General features: G+C 39.0%; 1 protein-coding gene and 1 pseudogene across 1 annotated transcript in view; one reads left to right on the top strand and one right to left on the bottom strand.

The window, feature by feature from the left end:
• ARHGAP42 (Rho GTPase activating protein 42) overlaps positions 1-26,302 on the bottom strand; it is a 244,395-nt gene that overhangs the window by 181,206 nt on the left and 36,887 nt on the right. The gene's annotated exons all lie outside the window — the stretch shown is intronic.
• Positions 6,091-6,483, top strand: LOC114500914 (annotated as a pseudogene).

Raw genomic sequence — 26,302 nt, 5'->3', positions numbered from 1 at the left:
TCTCCAAATATGAAGGTCACTGTCAGCACCACTGTGATCCAAGAACTCACCAACACACTGACACCAATAACAATTTTGAGGACCAGAGGCCTCAAGCCTCAGGGAGGCTTTTAAAAAACAGTAACAAATATAAACACACACACAAGACTGAATTTTTTAAAATATTGATTGAAAAAATAAATCATGCTCTGGAAAGAGGATGTAAAGTAACACCTCTTCCCACAAGAGGGGTAAAATTGTGGGACCAGCTCACATTCTCCTTGAGAGGTACTTTCAATTTAAGAGAGCAGAAGTCTATTAGATTAAAAATGGCTCTGCTTTGGACTTTTAGGAAAGATGAAGAAAGCTTCCATAGTGAATGATCAGTCAATGGGAAAAAGGCTTCTTCAGAACTAAACTCCAGCAATTAGCTGTGAAGCCGTGAGCAATCACTCATCCTTCCTGAGACCCAATTTTCTTATCCATTACAATACAGAACTAATACTGCATAGGTTTGTTACAAAGACTAAATGAAGATGTGCCTGGTACACATGAGGCAACTCAATAAATGGCTTCAGTTGTCATTCCAGCCCAGCTCATTAAGATGGAGGAGTTAGCTGGCCTTCCAGACAGAAGAGCACTATACAAGTGTGCATTTATGCGACAGTGCACAGCTCTGGCTGAGGCTAGAGAAATCGTAACCCCTGTAGCAGATGCTCTGAGAAGACAAAGACAGGAAGCACACTTGTAGGATAATTTTAAGCCAAGCTGTATGTGGGTACCCCTCACCAAGACTTGGCAAAAAGCATTCTACTAATATCCATTTATTTTTCCATGTACAATATAAAGGCTTATACTAAAATGGATTTGAAGTTACAGATGCAATTCCTACACAGCAGACTTGAGAAGAAAGGAGGGGGTTATATGAGTAGATCAGGATACTTAGGAACCCTGGAACAGAGATCCTCCTTCTCTCCCCTCCTCACCACAAGCTCCTCTGAGTTTCCCCTCAAAACTCAATGAGTTACCTGAAAGCTTAGTCCTAGGGAGATCTTGACAACACCCAACAACTACGGTTCCTCCAAAATTGTTCTTTGCTTCCCATGGCTTTGCTCCTTGACTAAGAAAGGCAAGCCGCTGTGTCCTTTCACAGAGATCACAGTGAACGCACCATCATAATTCCTACACCCAAACAAGAACTCATTTGCCCACTTTGTAAGCTACCCTTCTCAATATGGCTAAGTGACTGAGAGTGTGAGGCTCTCGCGGCAGATTACCCAGGATAGCTTCCTGCTTCTACCAATCAGTAGCATGATTGTGGGCAAGTTCCATAACCTCTCTGTACTTCAGAGCCCTCATCTGTTAAATGGTATAGAGCCCACCTCTCAGGGTTACTGTGAGAAGTAAATAAATGAATTAATATAAAGGAAGCACTTAGGACAGTGTCTGACATACACTTAAGCACTTAAACGTGTTGGTTATTTCTACTGAACATCTCAGAAAAGAAAGGAAAAGGTAAAATTTCAGGAATGAAGGTGGCAGCTGTTAGGCCTTAGATACCCCTGGGAAGTGCTTGGAGAAAGATTCTGTTGATAGCAATTTCAAATGATTACTTGGTGCACTGCAATCATGCTATAACAGAGAGAATCTGATGAGTCAGTATTTCTGTGTAAGAGTTAGGTGTCTGTTTCAACCCCAGACAGAATCAAGAACACATGAACAATCTATCCACAGTCCTTTTAGAAGCACAATAAGAAAGGATCATACAAGATAATATGGTTCTCAACTAGTTCAGATGATAATTCCAAAAATAAAGGGAAAAGTTCAAAATATAACTTATTTTCAACTTCAAGTATCTTGTTTCTTGATTTTCCTCTTTTCTTATTTAAAGGTTTTATTTTTATTTATTTTTAGAGAGAGGGGAAAGGATGGAGAGAAGCACCAGTGTGTGGTTGCCTCTTACATGGCCCCTACCAGGGACCAGGCCTTCAACCTAGTCATGTGCCCCAACTGGGAATCGAACTGATGACCCTTTGGTTCACAGCCCGCACTCAATCCACTGAGCTACACCAGCCAGGGCCTACTTTTCTCATTTAAAAGAAAAGTATTAAAGAAAAAAGAAAAGTATTGATGAGGTCAAAAATATCATCAAGGTACAGAATCTATGGTATTTTCTAGCAGTAATATTGACCAGGCTGCCAAATGAGGAATCCAGCTCATGTGTTTCATCTTGGCTCCATCTCTTACTGTGCCCGGTTCTGATTTGGAAAACTCAATGCCTTCTTGTAGACGTAAAAACCACATGAAATAAGTATTCCCTCAATCCAAAGTTTCTAAGCACTGATCAGATGTGCAAAAACAATGCACTGGTTCTAAAACTTTTTAAATGAAATTGATTCACATGTGATTATATAGACCTTGAATTTGAAACCTAAGTTTTTAAAGCTTATTGTTGAATTTTAAAGTACCAAGTTGTGTAATGATAGAATGAACATTTTATCCTAAATGCAAAAAGAAAGATTAAGTGAATAAAATATTACAACCAGGAAATATAGTTTAGGCAAGAGAGAATATTGTCTCTTTCTCCCCATTTCTACCCAATTATTAGAAATTGAGGACAACCAAGAAAAACAGCCCAGTCAGAGCTGCCATGGCCAGATTCTATGGTAAAGGCAAAGGAATATCATTTACTAGTGAGTAAGGTTGTACATAGTAAATATGCTACAAGTACCACCCATACCACATCCTTTCCACTCGCCTAACCTGCAAGGTAAGTGTAGGATGTCTTCACATGTATTCTTCACCTTATAACCTGGAAGAAATTACACTGGGCTTTACTCTGCAATGGTTTTATAGCAAAGGGTTAACCTACAGCACCCGTGATTGTATGATGCTAATGAAACACTGAAACTTCTTTTCATTAAAGAAATACAAAACAGTAAATGTTTAATTATAACTCTCTTTACACACAGACTTAAGAACTGGAGCCTACCTTTAGAAGTGTTAATAGAATTACTTTTACAGTGTCAGCTATGGAAGTGAGCTGTACTTATGTCACAACAAGTACAACCACCCAGTCCACTGGTATAAGGGTATAAGGCAGTCCCTCCTGAAATCCAGTTGCTCTGGGATTCGATTTAAGCAAGACTCACAGAAGCAATATATTCAGACATATCTGTGGAATTATCATCTTCATGCTGTCGTGAAGAAGGCAGAGAGTAAGAAATGATGGGAATTTGAGGTAAAAACAGAATATACACTTCCCTCCAAAAGAACAGTCCAGTAGGAACCTGAGCCATGTAAATAAATTCGATCAAAGGTCAACTGACAAAGTCTCCACCAGAGGTTACCGTGGTCAACACACAGATTGTACTTACTAAGTGCCTGATACTTTTCCATGCATTTAATGTAAGTTAAACCACTAATATAACAGCCACATAAATTAGATATCACTCCCATTTTACAGATGAAGAACCTGAGGCATAGAAGTTGAAAGACTTCACCAAGGCCACACAAACTAGTAAATAACAGAATTTCAACCCAGGGAACCTGGTTCCAGAATCCCCACTTAACCACACTGCTATACTGCACTGCATGCAGAGACAGCAAATAAAAAGATACAATCAGCTGTGTTTGAGTGGACAGAGAAGGCTTCTCAAAGGAAATTAATGAAAACGGGGACTTGAAAGACTTAATGAAAACGGGGACTGGAAAGACTTATCAATGTACTAGGCAAGACCAAATTAAGAAAATGTCCAGAATCTTCCAAAAGGCATATCCTACATATCCAGCCACATCTATTAAGACTCACACCAAACTGAGGTACTAATTATTACCACAAACAAACCATCCAGTCTCTTGTACCTCTGTTTACATTGTTATTCAGCCTTCTCGACTGATATGTACTCTTCTCCCATGTTCTATTTCAACATCCCTCTCGAGCCCCCATTTCTTCCAACGCCTTCCTAATCTCCTTTACACTTGCCCACTTCCCAGTATATGTGACTCTTTCTGTGCTTTCTCAATTTTACATTTCATCTAGTTATCCAAAAATACAGCTTATCCACCTTATTTTAAAGTGTACTAAAATTAAAAGACTGTACCATCCATGAACACTGCCAAGTAATCAACACCCTATCTTATGTACAACAGGAACTCAATTGTCGAAACCATGAATTTCTGAAAGGTGATTGGTTACATATTCCAACCTTCTGGGTGCCACTCGCCTTCCCTTCTTCCCACTCACACTCTTGAAAGTCCCTAATGAGGGTTTTTAAGCCACTTGTAAAACATGTTGTCCATTGTCCAAAACAATAATAAGAGAGATATTTTACTATTTATAAGAAACTTTGATATGCATTACAATGTTAGCAACAGTGTTAGTATGATGTTTTACTATTTCAAAGTTCTTTTTTTTAATTTTAATTGTTGTTCCAATAGTTTTCTGTCTTTTACTCCCATCCCCACCCACCCCCCCCAGTCCTTCCCACCTCTCTCCCATTTCTACCCCACCCCAGTTTTTGTCCATGTGTCCTTTATACTTGTTCCTGTAAACCCTTCCCCTTTTCCCCTAAAATTCCCTCCCCTCTCCCCTTAATCCTAACCCAAAGGGGTGAGGGCTGAAGTTCTGAAAAATTATGTAACAACTTACTTTGCCCAGGATCTAAGAGCTAGATTCCAAACTGGGCAGGCCTTCTGTTTCCCAAATTGGATGTTTTCCCTAATGCATACCATAGCTAATTCCCCCAAAATAACAGGCAGTAAAACCAGGGAGGGTACAACCTTTAGACAACATATCTACCTTATCCTTTACCTGCTACATAAATTTTAACATGGTAAGATTCTTACCGGACTCTGTGAGAGAGGGCTGGCTATGCTTACTAGCATGGAATAACCTAGCACAAACACATAATTAAATGGTCATTATGAAACACCATGCTAAGACTCAAAGGAAATGTTTTCTAATCCCACCAAATAGTTGAATAATACTATTGGTGTTAAGCTTCCTGCAGGTAGGTATATATTCTTCATCTGTCTTTGCCCTTAGTGCCCAATAGAAAGCAAACACATCAGAAAAGAGGAAAGACAGAAAATACATGCATCATTTTAACCAAACTGCTAAAATTATTCACATTATGAAGGTTGAAGCATGAGGAAAGACTTGATTCTTCTTCTAACTAGCCTAGAAACTTCAATTCTTGAACTTTCTAGCCTTGCATCTGGACTTTAAGGCAACCTTCTAATTATCCCCCGCAGGACTCACGTGTAGATAGTAAACATCAAGCTGACATCCATTATCCAGACCACCAGAATGTGACCAGACCTCCTGGTACCCATCATCCTGTCTGCCTGACAGCTGACGGATAACCATCTTGGACCAATTTAGGGCAGAGAATAAAGGAAGGCACTCAAGAATGTACTTTTTACTATGAGGGCTTTTAACTCTTCTTTCTTTTTTGGAACATTTCTGGAGTGTGGCCTAGCTGTGCTCCCAGTTTGCAAACTCCAAGACCCTGGAATAAATCGCTGTCATTTATTTCTAATGAAGCCTCCAGGCACTTTCTGAGTTCGTTCAACACACAAAATAGACCAGAGGGACCAGAAAGAAAGAGAAAAGTGTACACCAACTACCAATGTGTTCGTAAGATAAGAATCCACTATAGGCAAATTATTGAAAAGTGTATGGTACTGGGAACACACATGAGTATAACTGCAAGCCTCAACTTAATTTAAAAAAAAACAGTACACAGAATATGTCAAGGAATTACTAAAAAAGCCTTGGTTTTAAAGACCTGCAGTTATGTTTTCAGCATTCTCTCAGGGAACTACAAATGTCAGATTGCTAGATGGAGAAAAGGGAGATGAAAAGAACACTGTGTGTACCAAAGTATAAGAAAAACACAATGAGAAAGATTCATTTCCATGGCTCTGACTTGAACAAAGTTTTAAAATGCCCACTTTATTTTCTATTTTACATAAATAGCTACAAAATCATAGTTGTCCAGTATTAACTAAAGGCCCAGTGCAGGGGGAAACTCCTTCCGTTCTCGCTCCCCAGGACATCCTGGTGGCTGCTCTTGGTTGGGGTCCATCCCACATGAAGGCAGGAAGATGGTGGCCATGAAAAAGACAAAAAAGCCATCAGATTCAATCAATTCTAGGCTCTAGCTTGTTTGTTATGAAAGGGGGAAAGTATGTGCTGAGGTGCAGGAGACTCTGAAGATGATCGGAGAAGGCAAAGCGAAACTGGTCACCCCAGCCTACAACTGTCCAGCCTGGAGGAGCCCTGAAATGGAGTGCTACGCCATGTTGGCCGGGACTGGGGTCCACCACACACTGGCAATGGTACTGAACTGGGCACAGCATGTGGAAAATACTGGAGTGTGCACACTGGCTATCATTGATCCAGACGATTCTGGTATCATTAGAAGCATGCCAGAACAGGCTGGTGAAGAGGAAGTCATGCAAAATTTTTCTGTAATAAAACTGGCCACCCAAGGCTGATGTGGCTCAGTGGATTGAGCACGGGCCTGCAAAGCAAAGGGCTGCTGGTTTGATTCCTAGTCAGGGCACATGCCTGGGTTGTGGGCCAGGTCCCCAATGAGGGGCATGTGAGAGGAAACCACACATTGATGTTTCTCTCCCTCTCTCCTTCCCTTCCCCTTTCTCTAAAAATAAAATCTTTTTTTAAAAAAAACTTGGCCAGAGCTTGGTTTAAAAACAGTAAGGAAAAAGAAGAATAAGGCCCAGGACAAAGCTTGATACTAATAATTACTCAATAAATGTATGTTGGATAGAAGTGAAACTGAGTGACTTACAGTAATGAAATCAAGGAATTCTCTTGCCTTGAAGGGCTTGAGAAACACAACCATGAAGCAATAGCTGTGTCCACAGGAGGTCAAAGGAGACAGAATCACCAGAGACCAACGGTTCTGACATTGTTTTTCATGCCCTTGTTAATACAAAAAGTGCAGACTGCTATAGTCCACAAAATTAACTTGCTGTGCTCTAGGGTATAACAACATGGTTCCTTGGTCACTGTGAAGTTAGTAAAACAAACCAGCCTAGCTTCAGATGACCTCATTAAGTTCTACACCAGATACGTATGCAGGATCTCACTTCTGCACCCTGCCTGGCAGTGGATACAACCACCCTTCTAGCAGGCAATACAGGAAAATCACAGCATGTGCTTTCAGTGATGAACTCGAGTCTTAAGTGATGAGTGTGCTCAGATCTGGGAAGAAGTCCTTCTTTGGAATCAATCTTCATTTTGTGCCATGGACTAAGTGTGGCCAAAAGTCAGACAGACATGTACATCAATTCAGGGACCACCACTTGTCTGAGAGCAGGCACTTAGCTTCTCTAAATCTCAGATTCCTCCTGTACACAGGGAAGATACTAAGCCCTTGCAAGCCTGTCATGAATACTGCATGAAATTGGCCTAGCGCAGAGTCTGGTACATAACAGAAACTTGAAATACTGGTTCTCAACAAATGGTAACTATTAAACTACTATTTATTATAATGGCAAATGCAGAATATGAAATATTTTTATTGTAGGCATAACATAGTTAATCTGTGTATTAAATTACTATCTTCAGGAGAGTTTCAGCAGAAGTAGTGGGCTGGTTTCTAATAAAGGCCAAACAGTTCATAATCCCATAAATGACATGTGTCTGGCAAGCAGTTCCAGAAGATTCTGCCCTAAAAACAACAAACAGGAACTAACACTTGGCCAGATTGTATCCAACAGTTTCTATAAAGCTACAAATTCCATGAAAATTAAAAACAAAAATCTCACAAAGACTTCCACTCTTGCCACAGCCCAAGTTAAAAATAGAAAGTTCAAAAGATGAAATAAACTACCCTGTCTTCCTACCCTGGGGAAGAAACCTGGGGTTCAGCAGCCACCGGGCGCGGGGTGGGGGGTGGAGCAAGGAAACAACTGCACATCGCAGTTTCTCAGGACTCTCTTCCGGCCTCGGTCAGCATTCCTTTCCTGCCTCCTTTGAGATTTCCCTTTCTCACACTGTTTCCCTCAGAAGGGTTTGTCCTTAGCTGCCTTGCTGTAACTCAATACTTGTTCTCTCTTAAGTAGCATTACCTGTATGTATCTCTATGTAGGCAACTCCTAAGTGGTGGTGGTTTCAGTTTGGATGCTGGAATTCCAAGCAAAATTTCCTAAAATATCTCCCTTGCCTTTTTTTGTGTTAACTAGAAAATGAGTTGCCCAACATGAAGGAGGACTTTGCAGTTTTCCTGCACTTTCTGGCAACACAGGGATGGACTGCCACGTTTTCTGGGCTTCCTGGTCTACTTTCCACCCCTGACCTCTTCTTCCCTAGTCCAATCACTCATTTCCCACTGTTTGCTGGGAATCCACAACTTAGACTCTTATTAACAGGTTTGGTAATGGAAAGTGTTTCAGCGACCCAGCCCACTTTTCTCCCGACTAGTTTAAGTACTATCTACCCAAGATGACAGACAAATCTAGAAGAGCACCTGGTGTTACCTTATCTTTCAGATCAGCCTAGTGCTGACTCTTAAAACTTATTTCTTTTTTCCATCATCATCCCCTTCTTGGTATCATATACCAAGAAGATTTGTGGTTAAACCGTGATTTGACTCCTTTAATTTCCTTTTTAAAGCATGGCACTACCTCCTACCTACTAGACAATGCAAGAGTATCTTCGTTCCCCTGTGTTTCTTAGGCCGTCTTTTTTCTCAAATTATGCTTTGCACCTTCAATATTCCAGCCAAACACATAAATCTACACTTTAATTTTCTCACCACCCACTTAGTCACCAGTCCCTCCCCACGCTGGACACAGCCCTCAGACAGAGAAGCGCTTGCAGCACCACCGTGAAGCTGCATCATGCCCTACACAAGCGGCCGGCTCTACTGGAAGACGATGCACATAGCTTCCTTTTGTCCTTTTAAAGAGCCTGTAAGACCTGCCTCCCTAGCCAGACTGATCTGAAAGCCACCCTACAAAACCCCACCAGGGCATCTGCTGATTTTCAGATACTGAATACCGACACAGCTTGTCATGCACAGCGGGAGCCAGCGCTTCAGAAAGCCATGGATACTTTTAGTGCGTCTTCCTGGTGCCACTTTTATTAGAAAATTTAGGGGAAAGGAATCTAAGTAATTTTATACTGTTTTACATTTTTTAGAATTTACATGTTGTGGGTAAAGCAGAATTTATGTGCATTAAATTTTATCTTGTTACTTCTACTGAGGCAGCCAGTTTGGGCCAAACCATGTCCATTTTCCCTTCCTCTGATAGAAAATTTTGAGAAATACTATGTTACTGTCATCTACCTCTTTTCTGAATGTCTATTAATATACCATGCAATTTTTTATATTATTATATTTACTTGTATATTGGTCCCATAACACTCACCAAACATTAAAGCTGGTGGAGGACAGAGAAGCTCTCCAGCCTTTACTGTATCCAGCACAGGGCCTGGAAAACCGGACTCTGTCCACAGACACAGCAGAATGCAGGCATTCAGGGTATGTATTTAGGAAAGGTAAACTAAGGCCTTTCCAGGACTGGCAAAGAGCAACGAGAGATAAGAAGCCAGGTGGTTAGAGGCAGACTTGCCTCTAGCTATAAAAGATGCTATGAGGAAAACCAGAGCCCCAGTCAACAAACATACCTAACCAGCTGGACAGCAAACCAAGCAGATGAGATCTGAGGAGCTGGAGAGAATGGCAGGAATTTCTTTCATTAAAGATCTTTTGGCAAGCTGGGCAAGCAGCAAAGCCATGGAAGCTGACAAAAGCAGCCCAGATATATTTCAGCTGCTAACCTAAAATCTCAGCAATGATTTAGAAGAAACCCAACTCTAAAAATGATTCTGGTGGTCTAATCAAGTTCGATGGGGAGAGCATTTAGATTTAAAAAGTTTTTAATTCTACAAACTTAAATCATTAGAGAAGAGACCCAGTGCGGGCTTTTATTCCCTTGTATCATTTCCTAATGCAAAGAAGTTCCACTAGAAAATGGTAACAGCAAGGATTTGGGTGTCAGACTAGTAGTTCAAGTATCAGTTTCTCTGTGTGGACAAGTCACTTAAGCTCTTCAAGTTTCAATTTACCTATCCATAAAATGAAGAAAGTATTAATACACATCTACTTCATACAATTGTTCTAGCAACCACATGAAATCAGCATAGCACATAATGAGAGCTGTATGAACTACCATAACTATTATTTTTCAGGAGGAAATCATTGACTAGAAAGATGTCAATCTTGGCTCTCAGTTGCTAGACTATGTTACCTTATCTCCCTGTGCTTGCCAACCAAGCTAACACTAAAGTGATGACAAACACTGCTACAGTCCAACCATCTCTATTCCAAAAGGTAAGCTCACCATAAGTGCATTTCCTATCAGCTGTTTAGCCACATGCAACATGAAAGGTCTACAACACTTGTATTGCCTCTGATAAATGAGACATTAAACCTTTATTAAAGTATCATCTCAGTGGTTAAATATCTGCATTCCAGCATTCCTTAAAATATTCCTAGGCCCCATAATGAAATCTGTTTAACCAAGCAAAGAAACAAGCTAACATACATGACCCTCCAAATATTTTCTAAGCATGATTTAAATGGAACAGCAAACTTAGAATGCAAGTACAGCTTAAGTGGCTGGGTATGTTTATTGTGACACCAATACTTGCATTTTCACTATTGCATTTTTACTGATTTGGCCAAATAAAAATGTGGAGTGCCATGTAATATTATGGCTATACATGACCATCACAGTTATGGCAAAAGAATTTTTTCATATAGAGGCATGACTAACATCCCTTAAAGACTGGAAATATTTTATAATGAATAGTGATTGAAAGGCGAGTACATAAGCCTCTGTCTTGGACAACAAATGAAGTAGGCTGGCAGCATGCCTAGTCCCTCCAGAAAAGAAACAGAAAAGAAGGACACTGTAAAACTGTGGGGGCAGGGCTGCCAGGGAAGTAGGGAACAAAGATCATTATTCTCTATTTACATGTTTTTTGTAAGTTGTTTTCAATAAACTTGGTGCCCTTCCTACATGTTGACAGACTTCCTTTTTCTGTAGTCCCACCCCATTTTGAAACACTGAAGCAAGTTTTCAAAACTCTTTCAGGAAAACTGCATTTGAACATTGTAGATTTCATCTGTGTACCTTCTGAGACAACCGCTCACCCCATCTTTAATAGAGATATTATCACAATAGAGATGATGATTTTGGTGGGCCATGCTTTATTTTTTGTTCTAATTTAAATTCCAAATCTTCTTCTTTTAATACATTAACTTACTACAGCCATTTCACCACCTTAAATATGCTTGATGTGTTTTTTTAAATCATATTTATATTCCTTACTTCACTGGAACTCTAAAGGGAAACATAATTCCCTTGGACAATAATTATCTCCATTTTACAGATGAGAAAACTAAGGCCCAAGGTTAAGTGATTTAACCCAGCAACAGAATCAGGCTGGAATCCTAGTCTCCCACATCCAGGTCACCCTTCTTTCTATACCCACTTTAAATGAATATTCCTCTTAAACCTATAATTCTACCATAGTGGGTTTAGCTCAGTACTAAATAAAAATTTTTACGAGTTCATTTATAGTCTTTCTTTTCTTATTTATCACTCCTTACTTTTTAAAAAATCACTCATTTTTATAGATCTTATATCTCCATCACGTAACTATTTTAATTTCCTGTGTATTATATATTTACATGAATGGTTATTATGAAACTGCATGATGGCTTTGAAGAAGATACACATCATACATTTAAAGGATTATTTCTATTTGGGTGTGATTAATTATATTCATCAGAACACAAAGATAAATCTCAATCTTTTATTCTAAAAACTGAAACTCATTCACCTAAATGGCACACTGCTTCAGTTGCCAGCATTTCAGTGACCTGCACAGAGTCAGTGACTGCCTGCTGAGATTCCGACTAACTGAGATTTTTATTTAAAAGCCATACTGTGTCCAACTGTGTCAACTTGGACAGCTAAGCCTGGCTCTAGAACTTCCCACACTCTGGAAGACATATTGTCTCTAATTAGCCTACTGCTACAAATAAAGGGACTTTTCATACAAATGTTATGCACAGTTTATGCCAAGCTTTTATTAGACCACATATAGCCTAGTCCATGATCAAGTCACCATTCAATTCAAAAACTTAAAGTTCACTCGGTTTTTCACTTCTTCTTGCCTGGTATTTTTGGCTTACTTCAAAACTTAGTATTACTTCCTCAACTAATAAAAATTGAAGGTGTTGCAATTTTCATTTACTATATCTCATACATTCTAAAATGCTAAATTTTAAGAAAGACCCCTAACCAGTTTTAGAGTTATTAAAAACATACTTTGACCTCATGAAACTCTTTGTATTTTATATTTCACTCATGTTGAACAATGGCATCTTTTGGAACATCTGACATTGTCAAGTTAGAATCACTGCTCATCTCAAGGAGTTAGTAGTCTAACCACACACAGCACACAGTGCACGTCCTCAATTGCCTTTTCCTATCTCTGAATGCCACAGAAACCTATCACCATGAAAACCCTGTTCTGGAAATATTCAATCTCAGAGTATGAAATAAGAAATTAGTTCTCTCTAGCTTAGCTTCTCATTCTTGGGCATCTAAATGGCCTGAAGCCAAGCCCTGGCTGGTGGATTGAGCACAGGCCTGCAAACCAAAGTGTCGCGGGTTCGATTCCCAGTCAGGGCACATGCCAGGGTTTCAGGCCAGGTCCACAGTAGGGGACCCAGTAGGGGCCCCAGCATTCGAGAGGCGACCACACACTGATGTTTCTCTCCTTCTCTTTCTCCTTCCCTTCACCTCTAAAAATAAATAAATAAACTCTTTTAAATAAATAAATGGCCTGAAGCCCTCATGCCACCCAGTTCCTCAGGCTGGTTTCCGGCAGAGGCAGGGGCTCCGGCTTAAAACACGAGCCAAAGGGAGCTACCTGCAGCTGTGTGCTTATGTAAGCCACCTGAGGGCCCCAGAAATGCCAAAGCAGTAGTATCATAGATAATATTTTAACAAGGGATCTCCAGATAATGAACAAAATACTGCAGTGTTCTGTATTTTCAGGATGAAGACCCATGAGAAGAGAAATACAACTGAGAACTGAAATTGTATGCACTGTTTGCTCCCATACTCCCTAATCATAACTTTTTAAGTGTAAAAAAATTCTCTGTAACCCAAGATTCCCATTCAGTTCCAATGTTACACAGTGCAGGGAAGCAGACATTATGAGTCAAGGGCGGTGACTTTTATGATAAATGGAGCGCAGTTTGTAGACTAGTTGCACAGGCCTGTGGTAGGTGTGGGCTAAGCACCGTCCTCAGCTGATTAACTTAGTAACTTATCTTATGTTACATCAGAACCGTGAAGGGTGGACCTAGACATCTCATGAAAATCCCTAGAGATCATCCCTCTTGATTGACTAACATCTACCACAATAGCAACATTGCAAAAAGGTATAGTGGATATCAGATTTGTATAACATTTAAATTATTAGATCTTTTCAATAAAATGAAATGGTACATGTTTCTAATCACAGCCCCTCAAACCAAGGGAGTAAAGAAGTATTGATCAAATAAAAGTCCTTGGGGTTTTAGCTTCACTGAGTAGTAAACCTAATATATAATCAGCATTCCCACAACCTGTAAATGGTAGTTTCTCAAGGGCTTGAGAGATTTGCTTCCTAAATACCTTGACTGTTATCCTGCAAACAAATCTTTGTTCTATGAACCTGCACTATGTGGAGAAATAATTTGCTTAAGTAAGGGTAAAGTTTAACCCTGTATCAGTTTCCAACTGCAATAAATGCTAAACTGGTTAAGTACAAATTAATGAGCTTTTTGAAAAATTAACAAAGTAGTTCATTTTATCAAACTTTCCCATATAAGGTTCATTTAATCAACCAAAATGTATGCATTAACTTCCGTATCCATCCAACTTCTACATCACTGTCTACAGAGATCTTACTTGCTGTCATCCAAACACTTTATTAAGTAAGAACCAAGACAGAATTTGGAATGACAGACTGCTCCACTACAGAGAAAAGTGAGAAACAATTCTTGCAGAATTAAAGACACTGAAGATGGTACCTTCTCTAAATGCAATCAATTAGATCTGAAGAGAGTTTGTCAATTTGTCAAACCACCTAATTTAGAATCATCTCCAGATCACTCAAAGGCAGTGCAAGATGAATGACAATAACATACCCACTAGTTAAAGAGCACTAAAATAAATGAGAATTTACTTAAAATGAAAAGCTTTTCCCTCAAGTTAAGAAGAAATTGGTATCTAAATTATCTAAATATAACCTCGCTCCCTCGATCCCTTCAGGTCTTCAAATGGCAATCAGTAAGGTCGTCGCAGACCACGAACCGTAGCAGCCCCCACAGAGCGCACGCGCACACACACACACACTTACTCACTCTCTTACACATAACCTCCCTCGTGCATTTTCCTCAGTAGCACATATGACCATCTAACCCTATAACATTCATTAACCTGTTTCTGCCAATTAGAATGTAATTTCATGAAAACACAAATTTCTGCCTATTTTCTTCACTGTTCAAAGGGATCTGGACCTGGTACACAGAAGGCACTTAGTTCTGCATAAGTAGATGAATGAGACTGAAAGTATGTGGTAAGGTCCCCTGACAGTGGCCTTCTTAAAACAGGACCTGTGCATCCTACACTGGCCCCACAGCTTTCAGCCCAGCACTCACTTCTTAATTACTATTTTTATATGTAAACAAGACATATTTTAGATTATGTTATGGAATACATTTTAAAATAACTCAAAGGAAATTCTGGCTGACAATAGGCAGAGTGGAGCTCTACAGTAAGCAGCCATATGGAGAAAGAGGGAGGGGTGTTAGGATGGAATGTGTCTCCTCTCCTCTCTTTTAGGGGTGATTTTATGGGGATGTATGGACAGTAATATGCCGGAACCAAAACATCATCCACAGAAACAATCACATTTTTTAATACACCTCAAAAGAAAGGTTTCCCAGCATGCATTTCACTGTTAAGCAGTAAGGAGCTAACCTGAATCAAGTAAACAAAGGGTAGAGTTTTCACAGTTTATTTTGTACAAGTATGGAACAGACCTCAGCCAGCGAGAAGGAGCTAGTGAGAAATCCACATAATGGCTGGACCCGAAAGTTCCTCAAAATACCCATTTCTTCCTCAGATGAAATGAAGCCATCCTCAATAGACTGCACTTTTTAAAAATCATACAGTTAGCACTTGTTATGTGAAAGATCTTTTACTTAGTTCTTTCTTTCCCTACTAAAGATCTTGAAAATGTCTGATCACCAGCTTAGTGCTCAATATTTCAATTCCAAATTGCAGAACAGTTCTTTCACATAAGAACAGTTCTTTCCACAACTGTTAGTGCCCTTGTTTACAATGACTGGCAAAAACATATTTATACATGTGATTAAGTGTCCAGGAATCTTATCAATTCAGTGTGAAAGATTTTTTTGCAAGTCTCCCAAAATAACCAGTTTAAATTTTATTTATACTCATGTTATCATGTGGTTACAAGTAGTTCTAATAGGAATTAACTCAAAGTTAAAGGTTACAGTTGAAATGCTCAGCTAACATAGACATTAAAAAATACATATACTAGCCCTGGCTGGTGTAGCTCAGTGGACTGAGTGCAGGCTGTGAACCAAAGTGTCACAGGTTTGATTACCAGCCAAGGTACATGCCTGGGTTGCAGGCCATAACCCCCAGCAACCGCACATTGATGTTTCTCTCTCTCTCTTTCTCTATCTCCCTCCCTTCCCTCTCTAAAAATAAATAAATAAGATCTTTAAAAAAATACATATACTTTTAATTATTATACACAACTGGACAGAAAGTCAGAAGCAAAGGGTTGTGGTGCCAGTCCCACTGGTGTTAATTTAGTGCATGACTACTCTGTGTGTCAAGTTACTAGGTGATGACTTATTTGGGCCACAGAAAGTGGACCACAGGTGATAGCTATAGTCCCTTCAAAGAGGCCATCACCAGCAGACTGTCTGGCATATAACAAGTGCTCAATAATTTGACACAAGTGTCCCAGGTTCGATTCCCAGCCAGAGTACATGCCTGGGTTGCAGGCCATAATCCCCAGCAACCACACATTGATGTCTCTCTCTCTCTCTCTCTCTCTCTCTCTCTCTCTCTCTATCTCCCTCCCTTCCCTCTCTAAAAATAAATAAGTAAAAATATTTAAAAAAAATAATTTGACACAGAAAGCTTTCTAATTAAGAGGATCTGTTGCTTCAAAGTATAAAACACTTTTCTTCCTAAGGAAGCTCAAAGCTCTTCAAATATATTACCATCACCCACCACAAGTTACACACCTGAAACCTCAATTATTCAGACAACTGAAAAGTGAAGCCCTCAAAATCTCAGATTCACTCACTGCTCCTGCACCGTGTTCCTGCAGGACAATCTGCTTGGAGCCGTGGTCACTGAATGAGGGCAGCCCCTCCAGCGCTGGGTTAGCTTGCTTTCAATGTTCCAAAGGAAATGAAAGGGAACAGTGATTCTAGTTCCACAGTGACAATCAGTTAACATTATAACACAAAGGCCTACCTATTTGTAATACAAGAAATAAGATCTTCTCCCACATCCAGGAGTAAATAGCCTGGTGGGAAATAAATATCTTAGCTTGCCTGAAATAGGATCAGCACAGTGATAGCACTCAATCCACCAGGAGAGCGGCAGAAGATGGTCAGACGCATGAGTAACAGGGGAGAAAACTAGCTATAGCTCCATTCAGAACAGTTGTCCTTTGCTTTTTGTTTCCTGGAGAAATCACTAAGATTTCCTCTGAAGTATTTTTTTTTTTCATCCACAAACTAAAAAGACAGATTGGAGTCCCGGGTTACAGCAGACCACCTTATGGATTTCCTCCTAAGCCTGAGCTTGCCAGAATTTGCACACTGCAGTCATTAGTACAGACACAAAGGAATGCTTGCCCTCAACTTAGGTAAGGACAAAATAACAATTTTCAGATTAAAGTAAGTACTTCTCATACTAAGTTATTTTTGCCAAAATTAATCACTGCTTCTACAATGGAACATGGTGGGATAAAATGTCTTTCGCACAGAGAAATCGCCTTCCCAGCCAACCTTTCAGTGACATGGGACCTCTAACACTTCCACTTAGGCTTAGAGCAGTTAACTGGCAGGCCACAGTTAAGCTGCCACTGACTAGGACGGGACAAGGAAGCCAGGCCTTCGAGGTTCTTCAGTCTAGGCTAGCACCTGCGGAGAGAATTCAAGGGATGTGTTCAAGTCAGTTACACGGTGGACCTGCCAAAACAAGAAACAGTCCACAGTGGAATTTTCTTCATCCCACACTCCTCTGGTCACAAACACTTAACCTTCATGCCTGCAGCTTTTAAGAAGGGACCACATTTCACTAAGTGTAAGAATAAGGTTCCTTTACATCCACATGAACATTTTATAACTACCAATCTATATTTCTTAATCCCTTCCCCCTTTTCACCCAGTGCCCCAACCCTGCTCCCCTATGGCAACCATAGAAAATATAGTCAATGACTGTAATAACAATACATGGTGCCAGGTGGACACTGGAAGTATCTGGGGAAATAACTCTGTAAAGTCTATGATTTGTCTAACCACTAAGCTGTATGCCTGAAACTGATACAAAATAATACTGAGTGTAAACTGTAATTGAAAAAAATATATAAATAAATAAAAATAAACAAAAAGTAAAAAAGAATAGACTCTACCCTGGCTCAGTTGATTGGAGTGTCATCCCATACATGAAAAGGTTAAGGGTTCAATTACCAGTCAGAGCACATACCTAGGTGAAGGGTTCGATCCCCCGTCAGGGTACATATGGGAAGAAACCAATCAATGTTTCTCTCTCACATCAATGTTATCTCTCTCTCTATCTCTCTCTCTCTCTCTCTCTCTCTCTCTCTCTCTCTCTCTGTCTCTCTCTCTCTCATCTCCCTTCTTCTCTCTCTAAAATCAATAAACATATTTTTAAAAAAGAATAGGTTCTTCCTTTACTTCTCTCATAATATATCTCTGCAAGGTGGCCTTGCAGTCAGTCAAATAAATCTTTCTGCTTTTCTACCCAAGCCCACGGGACTGGAATGAGGCTATCAGCTTCTACCTCCTTAGGATGGGAAATCAAGAACAACCACAGGTGCCCCCTTTACATCTGTGTGTGTGTGTGTGTGTGTGTGTGTGTGTGTTAATAATCCAGTAATCAAAGCTTCCCCAAACTTGTGTCAAACTATGGCAGTGGCAGAATCATCCCTGGAGCAGCCAGTTCTGACAGTGGAACACAGGAGAGGCAGAAGGGGCAGCCACCGGGAGCGGTGTGTCCACAATTCCATATAAAACTCTGCCTTCCAGGCAGTTTTCCTCCTTACCAACCATTCTCTTCCCCCTAGAACGTACAGCTCAGGATAGCGTTCACCACATGAGCAGAATTATTATCAAGTAGCAAAGAAAAGACAGGTTTAAATCTTAGTTCCATGACTGACTGCATAGCATTTTGTTACCTTAAGCATATTACTTAATTTCTTTTTCAAAGTTTCAGTTTTTTACACATAAAAGAATGCTACTACTTACTTCACAGTGTTGGTGGGAAGACCAGAGAAATTCAGAGCACTAGTGTTTATTAAATAAATATGTTTCTCCCCCCAACCCCAGGTCCAAAGGAAAATACTGGATGCAACATATAAAAATGGGGGTCGGGGAGATGGATGGTGACCAGCATCCTTTAAAAAATTTATATTCAGCCCTGGCTGGTATGGCTCAGTAAATTGAGTGCCAGCCTGCAAACCAAAGGGTCGCAAGTTTGATTCCTAGTCAGGGCCCATGCATGGGTTGCAGGCCAGGTCCCCAGTGGGGGGTAAGCAAGAGGCAACCACACACTGATGTTTCTCTCCCTCCTTTCCCCTCTCTAAAAATAAATAAAATCTTTTTAAAAAATTATATTCGAGATAGAGGTCATGGAACAAGGGAAACTAAAGTATGTTTTATAATTTTAGATTTCACTGTCACAGGAAAAGTTCCAAAATCATACAAAAGAATGAACACACATAATATATACTAGCCTTAGTTCAAAATTGGAAGGAAAAAAATCAACTTTTAGCTTTCAGGATGACACCAAGTAACTGAATCTTAAAAGAAAAAAGTATATATACATGCAACACATCACACACAAAATCTTTTCATAGATATTCACTGCTCTACGCAAAAGCCTTTACCACAAGTGATTTAAAAAATCTGCAGCTGGACTAGAGGTCAGCTGCACTCAGCAATTCTGTGTGTGTTGGGGGTGGGGGTGTGTCAGGAATGAATGTGGTTATCAAGGCATTTCTAAGCAGGGAACCCTTGGAACAACATTAGAGGGAGGGTCATGGGAAAAGAAGTTTTGCTCACCCTACTTCCTGGCGGCATTTTCAGTACATAAGCCATAAGCTACTCATGTTTACAAAATGGAACAAGAAAAAAGGGGCTTATTAGATGAGGGGGGAGCATACACTCAGATTACACATTGCTTACATGTTTTAAATCTGCATTTAAACTCTAGAAACAGTTAAAAAGACTTGGACAGTATACTTCACTGTGCAAAATATTTAATCCTTACTGCTCTTACAAGTTGAATTAAGTTAATTTTTATTAAAGCTCATCATACAAATGAAACTTAATTAAGAAAGAAAACAATCATAATATACCTACTTTATCCTTTTCAGGATAAAATATGCAATTTGAAGTTATTTTTCTATCATAAAAAAGTATTTCTCAGGACTTCAAAACTATCTAAAAAAAAGACTTTATTTATTTATTTTTAGGGAGAGGGGAAGGGAGGGAGAGAAATATCAATCAGTTACCTCCCGCATGCCCAGACCAGGGTCAGAGCTTGCAGCCCAGGCCTGCACCCTGACTGGGAACCCTCCGCTTTGTGGGACAAAGGCCAACCCACTGAGCCACGCTGGGCAGAGCCAGGGTTCCAAACTTTCATATCTACAATTCGTCACATTAAAACAAGATTGTTTAAGAACTGGATGAATGTGTCCTGGACTTGACATAACATCTGAGAGCATTTTAGTTACCAAAGGTCAATATAGTTTCTCATTTTTAAATTGCTTTGCTAAAATTCACAGACCAAAGATAACCAGTAACAAATCTGAAATTATACAAGCATACAAGTTACCTTTCTTTTAAAAAGAGGACTCTAAGATAATTCAATTCAAGGGAGAAAACAAGTCATTGCCATTTTTATTTTGTGTTTCCTTGTCTTAATCCTGGCATTCTAGAAAATTATAAACACTTTCAAAAAGATCTCAAATTATGTCTCGGCTTAACAAACAGCTCTTTCTTAAGTTCTCAGATACATAGTTCCTTTATAACTGCAGATTTACCAATGAAAGTGGTCTCCTGATTGCCTCTATGCTTACTAAATTGAAGAGTCAGACAAAATTTGTAGAACTGACCTTAGCAGCACTGAATGCAACAGGCAGGTTTTATTCTTGTTTTTTTTTTTAACCCCTGCATCTTCTTAAACAAAAGAAAAACAAAATAGTCAAACTTGAAATGTAATAATAAACAGATTTCCACATGTTCACTTTAAAAAAAACACATTTTTACTCTTTACTTATTTTTAGTACTTAGAAGTCAGCAGTAGTGTATCTACAACATTTTTTATCACAGGAATTAAATTGTTTACCAGCTTCACACATATTAATCTCACTTATAAAAATCACAACCTTTCCTTACAAGAAAAAAGGTAAAATACCAACACACAATGTTCTGACTGAACTGCAAACTGAGAGGAAAAATGTACACCTGTTAGAATTACTGAGTTATAGTCAGTCTTCAGGCTAATGCAGCTCCTTCATATAGATATTCTTGTAAAGCTAAAACAAAGATGGCGCTTAGCTGATAGATTCAGACTCAAGCGTTTACCTCATTAGTCACAGTTCTGTGAGGGTTTGAACAGACTCATCTCTGAAACATCAGCATCTAGACTTCCCTGGCTATTTCAATGAATTTCAATTCCTTCCACATTTGAATGAGAAATCTACATTTTAAAGAAATGTCCCTCTTCTATCCATCCCCAATTATTAATACTCAAGATAAAGAACATTTGTAAATTAGTACCTCTGAAGAGTTATAATTATAACCAAATCAATATTTGGCATTATAAGCTATAGGCTTCTGCAATATATCTACAACTATTTCTCTATTTACTTAAGAAAAATAATTTTCTTACATTGAATATTCTCCTAGCTCTCACACCCCTCATCAAAATACCCTAAAACATGTCAAGTACAAAAATAGAGTCTTCTTTTGACATCTAGTAACTGCCTACTATGTGCAGAACATTACAAGGGATTCTAGTATTTCTTTTTTGTGTGTATTTTAATTTTTATTGTGTTTTTTCCATTACCATTTAGTCCCCTTATACCCCTTCCCCGCAGCAATCACCACACTGTTGTCCGTGTCCATGTGTCCTTTTCCCTTTTTGCTCCATTCCCCCGCCCCCTAACTTCCCCCACTGGCTGTCAGCCTGCTCTCATCTATGAATCTGTCGCCATTTTCCCTGTTAATTCAATTTGTTCATTAGATTCTACATACGAGTGAAATCGTATGGTGTTTGTTTCTCTTTCTCACTTATAAAAAGGCTGCTATGTGGCGAGAGAGAAATGGCCACATGAGTGTCTTCTGAGGAAGATGGAAGGGAAGGGGCGTCACTGTGGGCAACAACGTGAGATGCTGTGAGAAATCCAGACAGCAGTGCCTACTACTTCGGTGCTAGAGGTTGGGCCCCTTTTAAATCCTCTCCCAGCAGGTTAGTCAGTTTAAGTCTATTACCATTTAGAACCACTAAAAAGTGTTTCAATAAAGATTAATTTTTCTGCTGTGAGTTTTATAGGGTCGAGTTAATTCAATGAACAAATAATCAAGCATCTACTCAGGGAGGTCCCTGGGCTGGTGCAGAACTCCATGCTGAGAGTAAATGGCAAGCAAGGGCAGGATGGGCCAAGACGTCCAGGCCTAGTGGAGCAGGCCAACTAGGACAACTGTCAACACTGACAGACAAGACACCAGTGTGATCGCCAATAGAAAAACAAAGGGAAACACAAAAGTTTTAAGGGCACAAGCTAGGGTTAGGATTAAAATGATACATGAAACACATATAGTAATAACAAAAATTATAGCAATAAGAAGAAAAAGACAAAATCCCTGGCCAGACTCTGTGCTGATACTATCTTTTTCCATCCCCACATCAACCCTACAAAATCCTCCACCATAATCATCTTCATTCCATAGATGTAGAAATCAACCCTGAGCGAGATTAAAGGACTTTCCTCATATGTGTGCATCTGGAGCAGGGGAGATGTGATTACATAACCAGGAGGCTATTATCATTTGTAATAAAGTGAAAAATTCATTAATATCAAAAATTAGTGTATATTCAAACTTTCCCAGTTACCTTTAAAATTTGTTTTTCTGCTTGTTTACAAATAAGGATCCTAACAAAATCTACTCATTGCATTTACTTACATCTTGTAAATCTCCCAGGTCCTTTTTATTATAGAATACTTCCTGTTCCTTTATTTCTCCTTTCCCCAAGTCACTGACTCATTGATGTCACTGGTTCAGTTGTTTTGCAGGGTGCCTCAATTTCTGGATTTAGCTGAGTGCTTCCTCAAGGTGTTGCTGAAGTTGCTCCTCTAATCCTAGTGTTTCCTTAAGTCAGAAAATGTAAAGGCTTGAAGAAAGGTAGAGAGGAAGCCAGAATAAATGTGTTTTTCCAACCTCCTTTTTCTCTGTCTTTTTACCTTTTTTTTGCTTTTTATTTTTTTAAATTTCTTTTTCTTTTTTATTGTTACTTTTTTCCATTACCATTTATCTCCCTACACCTCCCTGCAATCACCACACTGTGGTCCATGTCCATGAGTCCTGTTTCCTTTTTGCTCAATCCCACCACCCCATAACTGCCCCCGCAAGAGCTCTCAGCCTCCTCTCTATGAGCCTGTCTCTATTTTGCTTATTAGTTCAGTTTATTCATTAGATTCCACATATGAGTAAAATCATATGTTATTTGTCTTTCTCTGACTGGCTTATTTCACTTAGCATAATGTTCTCCAGGTCCATCTATATTGTCAGAAAGGGTAAAAATTTCTTTTTTCTTATGGATGAGTAGTATTCCATTGTGTAAAAGACCCATAGTTGTTTTATGAATGCATCTACTGTTAAGGGGCATCTAATGCATCTGCTTACGTTCTTTTAAATTAGTATTTCAAGTTTCTTCAGATAAATTCCCAGAAGTGGAATTGCTGAGTCATAAGGCAGTTCCATTTTTAAGTTTTTGTGGTAACTCCACACTGATTTCCATAGTGGCTGCACCAATCTGCATTCCCACCAACAGTGCAAAAGGGTTCCCCATTTCTCTACATCCTCACCAACACTTGTTGATTCACTGATAACCATTCTGACTTGTGTCAGGTGATATCTCATTTTGGTTTTAATTTTCATTTCTCCAATGATTAGTGGGGATAGTAGGCTTAAAGGACACACTATATCAAATGGATTTTAACTGACATCTCCAGAGCATTTCACTCCAAAGCAGCAGAATATACATTTTCAAGTCCACATGGAACATTTTCTAGGATATGCCATGTGTTAGGCCACAAAACAAGTCTCAATAAAGTTAAGAAGATTGAAATCATATCAAGCATCTTCTCTGATATCACAATGCTATGAAACTAGAAATAAGTCAAAAAACAGAACCTGAGAAATACAGAAAGACATGGAAGCTAAATAGCATGTTATTAAAAAATGAATGGGTCAACAACAAAATCAAGAAAGAAATCAAAAGATACCCGGAAACAAATGACAATGAAAACACAACAACCCCAAATTTGTGGGAACAGGGAAAGCAATCCTAAAAGGGAAATTCATAGCATTGCAGACCTATCTCAAAAAACAAAAAAAGCTCAATCAATCTAACTTTTCACTTAAAGGAACTTGAGAAAGAGCAACACACAAAGCCCAAAGTGAGTAGAAGGAAGGATATAATAAAGATCCAAAAGGAAATAAACTAAATAGATTCTAAAAAACAATACAAAAATCAATGAATCCAAGAACTTATTTTTTGAAAAAATAAACAAGATCGATAAACCTTTAACCAGACTCATCAAGAAAAAGAGAGAGCCAGCACAAATAAGTAAAATAAGAAATGAAGGAAAAGAAATAACAACTGACACACAAAAAATACAAAGGATTGTAAGAAAATACTATGAACAAGTATATGCCAACAAATTGTACAACATGAATGAAATGGATGAATTTCTAGAATCATACAGTCTTCCAAAACTAAATCAGTAAGAATCAGAGGATCTGAATAAACCAAAAAAGTCCCAACAAGTAAAAGCACTGGACTAGATGGCTTCACAGGGGAATTTTACCAAACATTCCGAGAACAATACCTCTCCTTCTCAAACTATTTCAGAAAATTCAAGATGAGGGAAGACTCCCAAGCTCATTTATGAGGCCAGCATTATCCTAATTCCAAAACCTTTTTTCTATTAACAGAAAATTGTTTACACATGCCAAACTGACATAATATTTTTCATTGAAAAAAGACAAATTTCTTAGCATATAACAATAGAACATCAAGACCCTTTTAGAGAAATTAATCTGTACTCTCGAGACCAAAGTGTTTAGTATCATTTATTTCCTACAAAAAAAAAGTGTTATTAGTTTTTTTGTGTGTTGTTTTTTTTTAATCAACTGAGAGACAGAAGAATCAGTTTTCAGAAAAACACATACACACAGATACCTTTCTGGGCTGCAAACTGTCTCTATAATCCAGGCCCAGTTTATCACATTTGATAAAATGGTAGCCACTCCATGATCTCTTTCCCTGGCATTCTCTGGATACCCAGAGCCCCATGATTTCTCAACCCAGGTCTGTTCCAGAAAGGCAGCTCAGGGGGATTTCCACCAAGTTTTCCCTCTCACCAGAGCTATCTGCAAGTGATAATTGGGAAGCCCCCGGCATGAATCCACAGGAAGAAATTATGAGATTGTGGAAAATGGAGAAGTAGAAGAACGAGAAAAAGTTCACAAAGCTTTGCAAATCTCCACAAAATGGTGAGAGCTCTGTATACCTATGCCTTTCTCAAGCCCACTGAGCTTCTGTTTCAAAAAACCAAACTGTGGGTAGACGGGAGCATGTCGTCTCCACGGCCCCACTCTACATGGTTCCCAGTAGAAACAGTAGGACCATGACCTTTTAGAAAAATGTGAAAGGTCTGAAAACTAACCTTCCCCATTCTACTATTTCCCTTCAGTTTCTCTCTTCCTACCTATTGCTTCGTTTCTCTTCCTACCATTTTCTCTTCCTACTGTTTCATTTTTCTTGTTTGATTTCTAAGCACATACTGTATGTATGCCTCTTCCATATTACCTATGTACGCGAAGACAGCTTACCTAATAGCACATATTTCAAACACATGGTATAAGTAAAAATTTTCATATCACTAACCTTTACCAATTACTGAATTAAAGGACCCTGTATGACTGGAATTCATGAGGATCACTCCCCAAATGAGCAATAAAAGAGAAAAAACTGTAGAATGACTTTGCTATTAGAGTCATTTTGGTACTTTGCTATTAGAGACATTTTTGGCATTTCCTTTTCCAGAGTTTAGCCAGCCTCTTAAGAAAGAAGCCACAGACAAAAAGGGGGATTCCACTCACCAAGAGAAAATGAGGTAAAAGGGGCAGAAATTCAATTGACCTGGCATTGGCTTAGCATTAAGTCCAAACACATCAAGTTAAAGGCATCATACAATATATTTACAAGAGAAAATCAGAGCAAGATGGGAAACGAGAGATTTGTTTTGCAGGTCTAACTCTTCAACTCACAGTGAAGATAAGGAGCCCAAAGGGGTCAGGAGGGAAAGTTTCCCAGCCAGTCGGCTTTTAAAAAAAGCCATTTCATACTGTCCTTAATATGCATTTCCATTCAGTTCTGCATCTTTAATCACTGTGAGACAGATACCTCTTTACTTTATACTTGTGAACGAAACATGTCAAAGAAAAGGTTCTGTCTTTGGTTTGATAGCATACCTAGAAACCTGCAAAAATTAGAAAATTGAAAACTTCAGTCTATTCTCCAAAACTGTCTTTCTGTAATGTGAAATGAAAGTCATTCATTAGTAGAAATGAAAGTCACATTGGTTTGGATGGGATTTTTTTCTCCAACAGGTTGATATTCTGAA

This window comes from Phyllostomus discolor, chromosome 6 (genome assembly GCF_004126475.2).
Source record: "Phyllostomus discolor isolate MPI-MPIP mPhyDis1 chromosome 6, mPhyDis1.pri.v3, whole genome shotgun sequence".
NCBI lineage: Eukaryota > Metazoa > Chordata > Mammalia > Chiroptera > Phyllostomidae > Phyllostomus > Phyllostomus discolor.
This window is presented reverse-complemented; position numbering and strand designations above follow the sequence as displayed.